Source organism: Amblyomma maculatum, chromosome 1 (assembly GCF_055883805.1).
Source record: "Amblyomma maculatum isolate TAMU_Amacu chromosome 1, ASM5588380v1, whole genome shotgun sequence".
Classification (NCBI taxonomy): domain Eukaryota; kingdom Metazoa; phylum Arthropoda; class Arachnida; order Ixodida; family Ixodidae; genus Amblyomma; species Amblyomma maculatum.
This window is the reverse complement of record NC_139344.1, coordinates 300560789-300575701: the sequence shown is the minus strand read 5'-3', so window position 1 is coordinate 300575701 and position 14913 is coordinate 300560789.

Sequence of the window (14913 nt, the reverse complement as noted above, 5' to 3'; positions counted from 1 at the left end):
TTATCTCACATAATCATCAGCATACAACCATAATCTACCACATTGTGCCCAAGACCACCCAACATGGGTATAAAGCTCTGTTTTAATCAAGCTGTATGAATGTGGAGTAGCATGTCTGATACTAGATCCAAGGGTCTCTGAGGGTTCTATTCCACCTCACCCTCTCACCTCAAAGGAGCTGCCTGAGTTAGCAGCTCCAGATAGCATCGTCCTCTCTTTTCTCGACCCTTTGTCTCTTTTGCGCTTTTCCACAATATGAGCTCCAGCCAGTTCGGCCATATCATGTGGCCTCATGACATTGCAGAACCAGACAACCAATCAGTGCATGGCCATGTCACCTGCCAAAGGCATGGTTGTGATTTTTCTCAAGGGTGACGCCTTTTACGCTACCGCAATAAAGCAACCATTCTACAATAAGTCACTTCTTGTGGAGCACTTTTCACTACTGCTGCTGCATTGTATGATATGGGCAGTTCAAATTATGTCCCTTCTGTAAAGAGCAGTTTGTTTGCACAGCCTCCTATCCGATGTGGATGTAGGCTACAATCCACCACACAACAGCGGCAGGGCAGACACATTAAAAAACATGGCAGCCCTTACAAAAGCCAGCTGCTCCTTCAGCTGATAGAAAGTCCAAGATTTTCCCAGTTCTATTATCTTGTAGGCAATGGACAGTAACCCGATCAGTTTAAGTTTGCAAGTGCTTGACAGCCCCTTTCTTATAGATCATGGCACTGTTAGGATCCTTCCAAGATTTCAATACACTTGAGGTCGTGAGGCACTACACACACAAAGCAAGCAGTTTTTCTAGCACAATCTCCCTACCACTCTACAAAGATCTGCAGTTGCCTGTCCATACCAGCCGATTTCCCTCTTTGCATTGCTTCTAAGGCTTTTTTACTTCCTCCATGACCAGCATGACGTACAACCTGCTCACATTACTGCCCGTCATCCTGACTGCTTCAGCTGCTGCTGTGACTGCTTCAGGGCAATGTCATCAGCAAATTGCAGATTACTGAGGTATTCTCCATCTACCCTTATCCCTGAAGGCATGTCACCTAGCACATAGTACAATAGATGCTGTCAAGAGAGTACAAGAAGTGGCCGATTCCATGCCAAGTTACCTAAGACAATGCCATGTTTTAGACCATCACACACGGATAACTTTTTCTCGGAGAACCACAGCTGTGTTACCTCCACAAGGGATCAAGTTTTCTTCTATATGACAAACTCTCCGAAAAATGTCAGGCCTGTTCAGGTATTAATCTGTTACTTTAATTGCTAGACTGGCAAAAAATTGCAGTCAGACATTTGTGCTTCCCACCTCCCCCCATTGCAAATCATGTGTTCCAAACCACCCAGAATGATTTTCAAATAATAGCATATCAGCAAATGCAAGGATGACAATATTACACAAGATTAAATACATTGCAAGCAAGGTATTTTAAGCTTAACTGGGAGCACGCTCTAAACCTGTGGAAGCAGTGAGAGTATCCATTTGGTCACACCGGTCGCAGCTCACTGCACTACTGAGGTGGCGGTGTAATCGAACTGGCGGAGGAAACTCGTTCGTCGGCACCAAGAATTCGTTGCCTCTGCAAATGTAAGTAAATGAGAGTAATACTGCAATTACATTTAGTTTGCATAAATTCAGCAAACTCACTCACAATAGAATTTGGTTCGAGTAAAGCAAGTGAGAGTGCCTGCTGCAGAAGGAAAAAGGTAGCAACGAGACTGGCAGTCAATGCTAGCACAAATACAAATATTTAGCACACTTACAAAACACTGAAATAGCAACAAAGAGAATCTAAGTTAAATCACTTGTGCAGTAAGTGCCCAATATGCTGCGGCTTGCATGGAACTGCAATGGAGAGTAATTATAGCAGCAACTGCCAAGCTCTTTGACAGGATTACGAGGTACTCGCAATGGTGCCTCACTCTCCCACAAAACATGCCAGCTCAGATTAATTATTGCTCTGTTTTCAAATAAGCTGTCAATGGCCTTGGCAGCAGCTTGAAGCCAAGCACTGCCAACTATTTATGTTGGAGCAGGCAAAAGATATATATATGTTAGGGAACTCTGCAGTAGCAACATGCATCCAAAGTATTAAATCTATATAAACAAGCTCAGTGAGTTCCACCAATGCAGTTATTTCGGCAGTAAAAGGACAAATATTGTCACAGGCATGAGCCTATGCGAGCTGAGGAGCAATGAAGTCACCCTCATTGCTGCATACACCGAAATAAGTGAGTACTTGACAGTGGAAGGTCTGAGCAAATAAGCCCATGAATTCGGTCATGTATATAACCATACTTTTGTAGCCATTCCATGCTGTGCAGTAGGCTTGTTGCACTTCGAGGCTCATTCCGCACAGGGCCAACTTACGTTTAAACCATCTCTCAGCTGGTCAGCAACCCCCCTTTTAGCAGTCCGCAGATATTACTCATGTATTGCGGCACTACCACGTATGGTCTGTACAGATGAGTGCCACTTACCTTGCAACAGTTTTCCGAAAGAAGCCCGACATTTTCTATGGGCCGAGCCGCTCCATCGGTTGAAGCTGCGAGGAAGGCAATAAAACCTCCCGATTATAAACCAGCCCGTTCATGCTGGCTAAACATTTCGACAGATTTGCCTGTCGGGTTTTATAAAATAAAAGTGTTGGTTGGAGAAATTTCAAGTTTTTATTTAGTTCATGCTGGCGCACGCAAAAATGCCTTTGTCACAAACCCCCGCCTTTACGGTCAAAAGAGGTGCGGGATCCTCTTTACGATTACTCGTCGTTCCTCTATGAGGGTTGTGAACACATTTAAAAGTTAGGCCGGTCAACCCGTGAAGCACGTGTGTCGGTGTGTGATTGAGGAATAAGTACAAATAGGTCACTTTCTTTTACAAACAATTGAAGGTTTATAAATAGCAGACCAAAATTACACTAATAATAATAGAGTACAATGAAAGAGAATACAACGCCACGACAAGATATTGATAAAGACGAAGAAATAAATGATAAGAGAAAAAAAAATAACCCGACAATGAACAAAACACTGTGATAAAAATATGAAGACTATAAAGATAATAAAGCAGGTATTTCAGATATTATAAGTATGAGCAAAAGTTACATAAGAACACAGCGTAAAATACTACTAAGTCAGGTCAAAAGTTAACAAAGCGAAAATAATGTTCGATTGAACAACAGTCCGTGGCGAATGAAATTCTTACGTCTTCTTGTTTGCTGAGGTGTCGAAGGCTGTGTTGCTCGGTAGCGGCGGCCGTACAGGTGCAGAGGACGATGCGTCGATCGCGGGCTCGAAGAAACACAATACGCTTTCGGAGCACCGCGGAGTGGCCGGAAGTTTGAATCTTCCCAAACGCACTGGTGAGGGCGTGCTGCTGTCGGTTATTTTATACCCTCGGCCGACTATGCAGCAGCCGCGTCAAGGACAGGCGGTCGCTGCCCCATCGGCTTGTCGAATCTTGTCCAGAGGAGCGACGGAGTCCCGTGAATTTCGCTCTATATTCCAGCCATAAGCTCCCGCATCTTCCGCTGTATAATAGGTGAGGCAGCTTGTGACAGCCTTATACTGCCCAAACAAATATAAGCTAACTCAGAAATAGTTTTACGCTATCTTTTAGTCGCCTCATATGTCCCAATACTCCAGTGCATCCGGAAGACAACAGCAACCGGCGACCGATCGGTGCACAGCAGCAGGAATGGAAGTTGTTCCAAGCGCAATGAAACGAGATCGTGGACGCCATTACGCAGTCTCCTCGTCTCCTCACGCCTTCGCCCGGAGACTGTCGCGCGATTACAACGCATGCTTGCGCTGCCGTGCAAAAATTCGTTAAAGAAGCTGCAAGGAAGGCGATGGCAGAAAGACGACAAATGCTTTACTTAGAGTTCGCGGGCATGTATGTACGACTCACCGCAGTTAGAAGGCTGCAAGTAAGACTGCACCGAGGGCTGCGCCCTTGAATTTACGGTTATAATCCACGAACTGAATCCGCATATCACCGAGTTTGCATCTACCGGGATGATGGCCCACAAACTGCAACAGACCGACGCATGAAAGACAACCTAGGGTGCCTAGGGCTCGCAAAGCGCGAATGCTCGTTGTCTGAAAAGCGCGCCAGCCTTCCTCCTTTGGGCCCCCAGTTGCCCCAGTGAGCATCTGGGTTTGAGGCTTACTTCCAGTGTTGCCAAATGTCGACGAGCAAAAGTAGCTAGATGGCAGCGTGAAAGTAGCTAAAAGTAGCTAAAAAATCAAGCAAGGAGCTAAAAGTAGCTAGATTTTTTTCTTAAGAAATTTTATTATATATTTTGCATATATAACGAATTTATAGGCAGCTCTATTATTGTAAAAATAAACACAGCTATCAAGATATTGCAGGCGACTACGCATGACAAGTGCTAACTAACGAATAACGAATGATGAATGTGCTCAGGTTTCGATTCCGATAATTTAGGCAGACGATTTCGCAAAGCGTTCAGGCTTGCGCGCTAAGAAAAGACGAGGTGCGAATGCATCACTGCTCTGTAAACATGTAAAGGATGGTCGTTTATCTACTTTTTGCACGTACACAGAGAGTTACGAAAGGTTTAATGACTGTCCAGGCGATATCTTCAGTCCGCGACTCGGCGTAACTCGGACCGGTGGGCCTCATATGGCCTCCTTTATCCGCTCGGTGCTGACCGCGCATGATCCGCAGAGAGAGTCGAATCAGACAGTCGATTCCAGGTAGCCGTGCAAAGAACGTTAAGAGTTTAAATAATAGGAATGCGTACACACGTGCATAATAGTGTACCGCGAGCACGACTTCGATGCTCATCGGAGCCCCAGCGCTGCGTGATAGGCGACACCCGTCGGAAGCTGCGCCGCCGCATCAGCCGCATCGCCTCGCCTCTTTACTTTGTGAGCTATTTTTTTCTTTTTCCCATTGAGGCGGACATGAAGGAAGCTCATGGAGGCAGAGGCGGCGAGGCATACCAACACCCTTTAAGTGGCGCCTTGTATTGCATCCTCCTCTCTCTTTTCAAGTGTTTCCTTCTTTCTCGCAAGATATCTTTGTCTGGTTTGCGTCTTGTTTAAAAACTACCAGATGACGCTATATGCCTGACGTCAGTTTCATCATGTGTAGCATGATGTGTAGCGTCTGTGGGAAGATTTTTCACGCCAGAATCGTAATTTTCCGAAATGTAGCCAGATTTAAGCTAGATTTCACTAAAATAGCTAGATTTGTAGCTAGATTTTGAAGAAAAGAGCTAAAACAGCTACTCGTAGCTAAACTACCTTTCTTGGTAGCTAGTTGAGTCCAAAAGTCGCTAAATCTAGCTACAAAGTAGCTAAATTGGCAACACTGCTTACTTCTAGAAAAAAACAAGCACTAAAAGCCTAAAAGCTATTTGACGTCACATCCGTCCAGACATATCCTCCTTTCCACTTTGGTCCTGGGCGCGCATGCGCAGTTCACGGAGCCGGCTCTGTGCAAGTCAGGTCCGAGCATGGAGGAAGAAAAAAACTTCTTCTTTTTCTTTTCTTCCTCCATGGGTCCGAGGTACAGTGAACTAGAATATTTTCCAGTGGCGCGACGGCGCGACCGCGCCTCTCAGTCTGACGCATGCCGTGTCCCCTGCAGCAGCGGCGCTGCGATCGACCACTCTTGAACGCTCGGCTCGCCCAGGCATAGAGTTCCTTACACTAACTAGAGGGAAAGCTGAGGGCGCTGCACTTCAGCCACCATGGGCGCGCTAAGAATCATGGGCCGGTGTGCTACTTGTTGCGGGACAGTCGGTTTTTCTCGGGTACGTGGAGTGGCGTTACTGCAATGTTTCTTTTTTTTTATCATCATCTGAAGGTGCGTACATAGACCGCGAAAGCCATAGTAGCGAAGGCGCAAAAGCAGACGTCGCCAATAAATGGTTTTTGTTTCCCGAAATGCCACTAAAAACTTCCTTAAGTGATTGCACAACGATAAATATTTTCATAACATTTTTTTTTGTTTCAAAGTGTGCCTATTAACTGCGAAATATTGGTATTTGTGCTGCTCAAAACTAAGCCAATAGGAGAAAGGGCCATCGCTTATATTGGATAAATCTCACACTGGCATTCTGTTTCTCTCTCTTTTTGCAATTTATAGTCACAATATTCAATCTTAGGACATTATTTATGGTAGAACAACGTTTATCTTTGCATTAATTTTGGCCAAAAGTTGTAGTTCTGCACTCGGTAGCTCTCCGGCCCATGATGCTTTGAGCGCCCATGGTGGCTGAACTATAGCTGAACTGGCCGTCTGGAAACTCCATGTAAACTCCCATAGACGGCAGCACAGCTTTCCCTCTAGGTAAGGTAAGAAACTCTATGCGCCCAGGGGTGTGGGCCACGAATTACAGACGCTAGCGCCAAACTCCCCATTATAGGATTATAGCGGGAGGGGGCGCGTAAAAAATGGACTTGACGGGGGAGGCCGTACAGCGGACTGGTCCAAAAACACGGCGCGCTGAAGGGGGTGTCGGTAGGTTGCTTCAAGCAGCGCGGGTCGCGCGCTCGCGTGCGCCCGCGCCCGGGAAAACGCTCTGCCCGTGCATTTTCTACCGCATCATCGTTCTGCCGCGGCGCGACCGGCTCGCGGCAGGAACAGTGTGATGGAAAGAAAAACCACAAGCATAGCGCTCTCGAGGGCGCAGGCGCTCGCGAGCAAGCGTACCCGACCGCAGCAAGAAATAGCACAGAGAACAGCAGATATTGTTTCTCTTTTTTATTAACTGCACGTGAAACAGAAAATGAAAAGATGCGACAAGGTATCCCTCACACACACGCACTTTACATAGCTAACAGTTTACAGTAGTGTTTTTATGTGTTCTGCGCTAACATTGTAATCTTGCATGCTTGCTTTATCACTACAAAAGAACCCAGTTTGCCGGCACTGCTTCTGTCAGCATGTGTACAGTTGATATGAAATTAAATAAATGACGCACATATTCATTCTACGCATTCCATACCATCGAAGCAATGTAGAAACATGAGCAAATACCTGCGTTCTAGTTACCTAGTTGTTGGTATCTGATGCAAGTAATCACATGTCATTGTGCTATACATAACCAAAATGCATGATTAAAAATTTACACTACCCTTCCTGGAAGAACCGTCTTCTTCGAAACGCACGTCTCTCCACAGTACATGAAGGTAACAAGTTCAACAACACGAAACACAGCGGATATCGCCGACTGTAATGGCCAGCACAATCAGCAGACGAGATGGGTCCACGGAACTGGAGGTGCACGCAGACAAGTCTCTCGTCTCACGAAGGGGCGAAGAGCCAGCAGGAATGAAATGCACAGAGTAAAAGAACCGCGACGAAAAATCGCGACTTTGGTCGATAAGCCAACACGCAGAGAATTCACAGCGCTAGGCTACGCAGACGACGGTTCTAATTCAAAACGAGCGTAGTCGTAACGGTTGCAGCGGTTCACGCGAGGAGGAAGCATGCCACGCAGCAGCGCAGTCGGCGGTGCCTTCGCAGCGTGCGACACGCGAGACTGGAAAGCGCGCTTCGTTATGTAGCCGCGCTTGGCCGCGCTCTTAAAGGTCCACAGAAACGGCCCCCAAGAAACCACTGATAAACGTGTTCAGTGTGTAGAACACATCCTTTTGAGCATTAACGCAAAGTATAACTCCTTGGAACAAAGCCAGCGATTTATTATTTTTAAAAACAGCGTTTTCTGAAATTCGCGGGCAGAGGGAATGTCGCTTGGCGGTGTCGCATGGAACTTTTTCCTATTTCCTAATCCCGTGACGTCACGGGTCGGTTGACTGGCAAGGCTTGCTAGAAGCTGCCATTCGCTGCGGTCACTGCAACCATGACGTCACGAACACACTTCCGGTAGCTGCGAAAGTCGTCTGCTCGTGCGCTGCTCGAACCAGGCCGCGGAAAGTCAGGGGCACTTCCGTCCCGTCTAATTCTCTCAAGCGGGGGCGAAAGGAGGAAAGAAAAAGCTGAGAGGACTTCTCCCTCGCGCCTAAATTTTCCCCTCGCACCGACGGCGCCGCCGACTGCGCTGCGTGGCTTGCTTCGTCGCGTGAACCGCTGCAACCGTTACGACTCCGCTCGTTTTGAATTAGAACTGTCGTCTGCGTCGGTCGTCTGCGTAGCCTAGCGCTGTGAATTCTCTGCGTGTTGGCTTATCGGCCAAAGTCGCGATTTTTCGTCGCGGTTCTTTTACTCTGTGCATCTCATTCCTGCTGGCTCTTCGAACCCTTCGTGAGACGAGAGACTTGTCTGCGTGCACCTCCAGTTCCGTGGACCCATCTCGTCTGCTCATTGTGCTGGCCATTACAGTCGGCGATATCCGCTGTGTTTCGTGTTGTTGAACTTGTTACCTTCATGTACTGTGGAGAGATGTGCGTTTCGAAGAAGACGGTTCTTCCAGGAAGGGTAGTGTAAATTTTTAATCATGCATTTTGGTTATGTATAGCGCAGTGACATGTGATTACTTGCATCAAATACCAACCACTAGGTAACTAGAACGCAGGTATTTGCTCATGTTTCTACATTGCTTTGATGGTATGGAATGCGTAGAATGAATATGTGCATCATTTATTTAATTTCATATCAATTGTACACATGCTGACAGAAGCAGTGCCGGCAAACTGGGTTCTTTTGTAGTGATAAAGCAAGCATGCAAGATTACAATGTTAGCGCAGAACACATAACACTACTGTAAACTGTTAGCTATGTAAAGTGCGCGTGTGTGAGGGATACCTTGTCGCATCTTTTCATTTTCTGTTTCACGTGCAGCTAATAAAAAAGAGAAACGATATCTGCTGTTCTCTGTGCTATTTCTTGCTGCGGTCGGGTACGCTTGCTCGCGAGCGCCTGCGCCCTCGAGAGCGCTATGTTTGTGGTTTTTCTTCCCATCACACTGTTCCTGCCGCGAGCCGGTCGCATGGTCGCGCCGCGGCAGAACGATGATGCGGTAGAAAATCCACGGGCAGAGCGTTTTCCCGGGCGCGGGCGCACGCGAGCGCGCGACCCGCGCTGCTTGAAGCAGCCTACCGACGCCCCCTTCAGCGCACCGTTTTTTTTGACCAGTCCGCTATACGGCCTCCCCCGTCAAGTCCATTTTTTACGCGCCCCCGCCCGCTATAATCCTATAATGGGGAGTTTGGCGCTAGCGTCTGTAATTCGTGGCCGCTGTGAGGTATAGGGAGTTTCACACCCCTGCTCGAACTCTGTGCGGGCTGTTACAGCTCGCCGCCCTTATCGGTTAGGTGGCCATTGCCCATTAAGTGCAACAACCGAAGCGACGCAGGGATCGGCAGAACGAAGCTGCATTTACAAATATCTTATTTATATAAAGTGGTTTCAGGAGTATCGGAGTGTCGTCCGACGAGTCGTCAACAGCATGGTCAAGCACCGCACGATGGCAGCACCTCCTTGACCGCCGTAAACATTGCCACCGTGGCCCGGTGGCCCCTCCTCCCGCATACCGTTCGCGAACCACACAGCGGATCGTTAGCACCGATGTCCGAAATAAAGCGTGCTAAAATTTGTTGGCGTCTGGAATATTGAGCCGAATATCAAGTATGAAGCCCTCGTGAGGACCGCTGACCAGCAGCAAATTGCTGGTAAGAGCGATAGCCGTGATACAAGCTAGTTTCTGCTCAAGCCAGCTGCCGCTGGTGCATTTCGGCTGATCCGATCTGCTCGTATTAGCTCTGCGATTAATGCGTCGGCAGAGTTAATCCTATAATTATTTTACTATGGCAGGATAGGAATCACTATAAGGCAGTTTCATAAGTAGACGATTTACGACAGCGTTGATCATGTTCCAAAGCGTCGACCGCCGCGGCTTCGAAGCGAAACAATAGGCCTAGCGACGACTAGGGACGGTCACGCACGGCGCCGGCGTTCGCCGCGCTCGCACGTTCCACCCCCGCGGTAATTGTGTAACGTACCTCAGCCTGCTCGTGGCATCCCGTGCTGCAAGCGTTGCAAACTCGTGTACTTTCATAGCTAAGGCCGCGTATTTTTTGGCGTTCTGCTAGCAACAAGCCGTTCAAACGATACTGTAGGCACGATAAGGCTTCAGTACGCAGTCGCTGCGCTGTCGGCCGTAATCGAAGACGTCGGGCGGCACCATAGTCTATACATCGATCTTTAAACGTGATACAGTGGGCAAATGAATAACTTTGTGAAGCAGACCCGCTCGTACGTTTCGCGCACTCGGGCGCCGACGAGTAGCTTCCGTCAACAGACGCCGTCATAACCTCGGTTAACGACGCAAACCGAGGTCGTCAAGCTCGGTTTGCGGTAACCGCGGTTAGTGGTGCAACCATGGTTTGGTCCGCCGTGTAACATAGGATAACCACGGGTTCGCGGTTACACTAACCGTCGCTGCGCGAACTGGCGAACTCCTCAGGCGTGTGCAAGCGAGGACGGGTTGGCGGAGTACGCCCGTACGCCAGCGAGCGAGCGCGCGGCAACCGGAAGTTCGTCGAAGTGACGTATGTCTGGGCGGAGCTTTGAACTTGCTTGTATTCTTTGTTTTTTTTATGGCTCCCTTCGGCGTACGAGTTGAGAGGGAAAATTGGAAGGGTCATTTTTAATCGCCGATATCTCTGGTGTTGCAGAAGCTAGATCGAAAATTTTTGCGGGAGAATGATGGGTGGTTCAATAACTATCAGTGTTATGGCGTTGTTTACCCTTCTTGGTGACCCCTTTCTGGGGACCTTTAACGTAGTTCTGTTTCGCGCTTGCTATTTATCTTTAATATTGGAAGATATTTAACAAGCGCGGATGTTTACTGAATTGAGTGTACAATGTCGATCCCGCCATAGCAAGCAATAACAGACGAAGGCTATTGAGCGCACTGTAAACGTTTTTTTTTTTATTTAAGTATTACAAACTGTCGCAGTTCCGACATATTTCGAGACACAAATAAGTAAGAGTTATTCGTGGGACCATTTCTCACGGGATATACCAATACCTGGATATACGCGATTAATATATATATATACAGGGTCTTGAATATTTGGGAGGTGGGATTTAAAAAATTCCTATGCAAAATCTACTGCCCCATTCGAGCTGAAATAACGTTCACAAAGTAGCAAAATATAGTCTACGTTATCTGATAAGTGATTCAGCATCGGTACTTGCCTAGATTTCTCGAAATCGAGAAAAAACTGCTCTCGGTGGCGTGCACAATTTTCGCAGAAGTCGAAAAGCTATTTTGACATGATACGTCATCTGTCGAGCATTGAGACAAGCTCCATCCCGGCCGTTGGCGCGCTTGCCTCGCTGCCCGACAGATGATATATATATTTCCATTTATTTCCATCAAAGATGGGGGAGGCGAGGCAAAAAGCTGCGATAGCAGCTTGACAAGTCCTCTTCCCCTACAAAGCAGCAACAGTACACACCGACAACCCGGCACATATTACTTAGATAAAAGGTATGTACACTGAAAGAATTTCCCTCGCTTTCCAAAACAAATGTACGGCTTGTACACAACAACTTATACACTTATAAATTGATAACAGAGATGTGTACACTGAAAGCATTTCCTCCAAAAAAAAAAAAAAGTAAATACAAGTGTCGAAGTCAGAGGAAGATTGGGTACTAATAACAGACAAGGAAGCATTGAACGCTGCAAATGCACTGCAAAGAACAATGTTGTAATAAAAAGGAGCACATATACAGCGACAAACTTTGGTTTTGGTTGACAGTTCATTTTTAAGAAGGCATTCACATAAGTATGTATTCATGAAAAGTGAATTAGGTACAGCTTGCGTATGAGTAAAGAATATTCATAACATACAAAAGTGGCAAAAAATGACAAGACGCTACATTACAGGAACACAGATTTCAGTTCATTTTGGTTTTTGGGCTAAGATATATATATATATATACCGTTTTCATTATCAACCAAGACACAAATTCACAGAATATTAGGTGTGTAAATCTAATGATTCCATGCTGATACGAGAATGCACTTCAGTCAACAGATATGGTATACACCATAAAAGCGATTGACGCAAAAAACTGTCACAAAAATGCTTCATGCGATTTTAATGCAGGTATTTGAAATTTTCACTCAAGTCAACTTGAAAGCTCCAATGCACGAAGCAAACAGTGTACAAGTGGATGTTCGCCACCTGCTGTGGACTTGTGCAGGGACAAGGGCATCAAGGATAAAGATTCTGCAGGAAGTGGGACTAACCGCAAAAAGGGAAGAGGACTTCTCCAAATGGTTCACCGACAACAATAAGAGTCCCCGCTCAGTCGTGATGTCAACAGGTAGCTATAGCCAACTTGATCGTGCAAGTACTGAAGGAGCTCAAGAGTACATGTTAGCGTGACTCTTAGGCCTTCCGCTGTAGATTCGCTCAGAAATTTTTTTTTATCAGCGTGGCGCTCCCAGGTGTCTAGGAAACCTAGGGTTTCCTTTATTAACTTCACACCATCAGAAGCAAGCCTGAGATCTTCAGCTGTATACCTGCCAGTCATCGCAGCAATCAAGGACTTCATTCTTATGAAAAAGTTTTCTGTAGCTTCAAGTTTACCGCAGCTCTGCTCTAGCTGAGTGTGGTAAAGAAAAAAAGCTCGCAAAGGACCATGCCCGAATAATTGGAATGCATAACTCGCCTGCATTTTTTCGAAGTTGTTGGGGCTGATGTGCACGCTAGTTATGCCAGGCATTGCTTTCATTGTTACAGCATTTCTGTCCAGTTCGAAAGCTTTTCAAGCAAATTGCATTGATACTGTTCCATCGGGGGTGTCAAAAGTTGTGACAAGAAGCCTGTTTCAAATATTTTTGACAAGGTGTGGGAAATCTGAAAAAAAATATAAGAAACGGCTGCTGTCAACAGGATGCGGTTTCTTGCAGACCACTTCTTTCAAGGAAGCTCGAATACTAAACATGCGCCACATTTTCCGGTTCCAGGCCGCTGCATCACATGTGACGTAGTCCACTAAGAGGCCAGCCTTTTCTGCAAGAGCTGTAGACTCTATTACAATTTTGGCCAGCAGGTCACCTTTCACGTTCTCGTTACTCCCGAAAACACCAAGAACTTGAGTCCAGCTGCCAACGAGTGGCACAAACATCACAACAAAACCATGATTGCATGGCAATGTTTTTTCTTTTTCGGGCGTATATGGGCCAAGGTCAACAAAGCCTTCTATCTTCGCACCTGTTGTCACTGGTAAGTTTTCTGCTAGCTTCATTTCATCTATTATTATCCCACCGTGTCGGTGGAACACATCGAGGTGGGCAACCTTCTTTTTCAACACATTCAGCATTTTTTCATTAAATCCGTAGCCGCTCCTGTACTGGGCAGTGTATTTACGCAGCGTTGTTTCACTTGGGAGTGTCAAGATGTTCTGCCGCCTCATGTACCGGTACAGTTTAGGGCTCCTCATTTTAAGCAATATGCATTCAAGCATCCACTCCTTATCGTACTTCATGCCCCGTGGGCTTTTTCTCTTGGATGCTTCGAAGCACTGCCTTATAGCCAGCTGCGGCTTTGATGATAAGGAGCTTATTTTCCGAGAAAGTATTTCCTCAGCTGTTGCAGCGCACTTAGTTTTCATTTCCTGAAGATCCACTGCGAGCTTGTCTAGCTTTGATAAAAGCAGTTTGTTTTTTCGGGAACACGCTTGCAGCTTCTTGGAAACGGGACCGCGACATCGCGAACCGTCCCTTGACGACTTTTCAGGCGTGACTGCCGCTTAAAAAGCGCTTTCCTTAAGTATTTGCAACTGACGCATGAAGCACCATCTTTGGTTGCCTTGCCTTGGCAGCGAGTACTATATGCTGTTCTTGATTTGTACTTAATTTGATTTTGCAAGCTTGCTGTTAGGCTGGTCATCAGGGAGTTTTCATCCATTGACGCTGCACCTTTGCAGATATGAAAATCATGCGCTTCTTGCATTGTGGTTACAGCATCTTGCATTGTTGCCACTGGTGCTCCCGCTACCTGCTTGCCCACCAGGAACGTCTTTGTATGCAAGGCACCAGCACTGTCTGCAATAAAGAACACGGCCTTTTCCACGGTCACCTCACCTGACAGCGAGTCGAGAGCACATAATGTAAAACATACTCCATCTGCGTCTTGAAGTTCATGCTGCGTCCATCGCTTCCCTGGGACTTCCATTCTCCTCACCGCGGGGACAGTTGCGGCCGCGCATACTTCGTTGCTGGCCGCAGGTTCGACAGGTTCATCTTCGATCACCTCTGTAACCTGCCTTCGTGCCTTTTTTCGCGGTGTAACATCGTCCTCACCACTCCCTTTTCTCTCATTCCTCTTGGGAGTGGGGAGCTTGCTCAAGTAAGCTGGCAGATTGGGTAAAATTGTGGGGACTGCATCTGCGGTAAGCATAGGTGTCCCGCGTGGAATTCGCACTTCCTCGCCATTTATGCGGTGCACATAATCCCTAACGATGAAGCGTGGCTCAAAATGTAGCTCACATACCGCGCAGTCTGCGGTTAGCGGCTTGTCGCCACGATGTAGGTTCCTCTCCCACGTGGATCTGCGCTCAGGATCAGCAGGCACCTTGATAGCGACAACTTTCGCGCGTTTTTTGTTCTTGCGTATCCTGTGCTGCACCCTGGGGCATAGCAGTGGTTGAGCCGTTGCTTTGCACTCATTGTTAATACACTCACATCAAAACACTCGTGCAATGTAACCACACTGAACGAAAAGCCAGCGCACAACTGAAGCGCCATCGGGCGTGCTCTGACCCGTCGCCGCCGGCCGCCGCTACACACTCGATGACGCGCGTAGCAAGGCGCTGCCCCACTCCGCTCGCTTCTCTGGAAAATATTCTAGTTCACTGTAGCCGAGAAATCAGCTGGCAAGCCGCCATGTGTCTCTTTGACGCCATCAGCGTGCCCTCGCGGAGACAAAACGTTACTG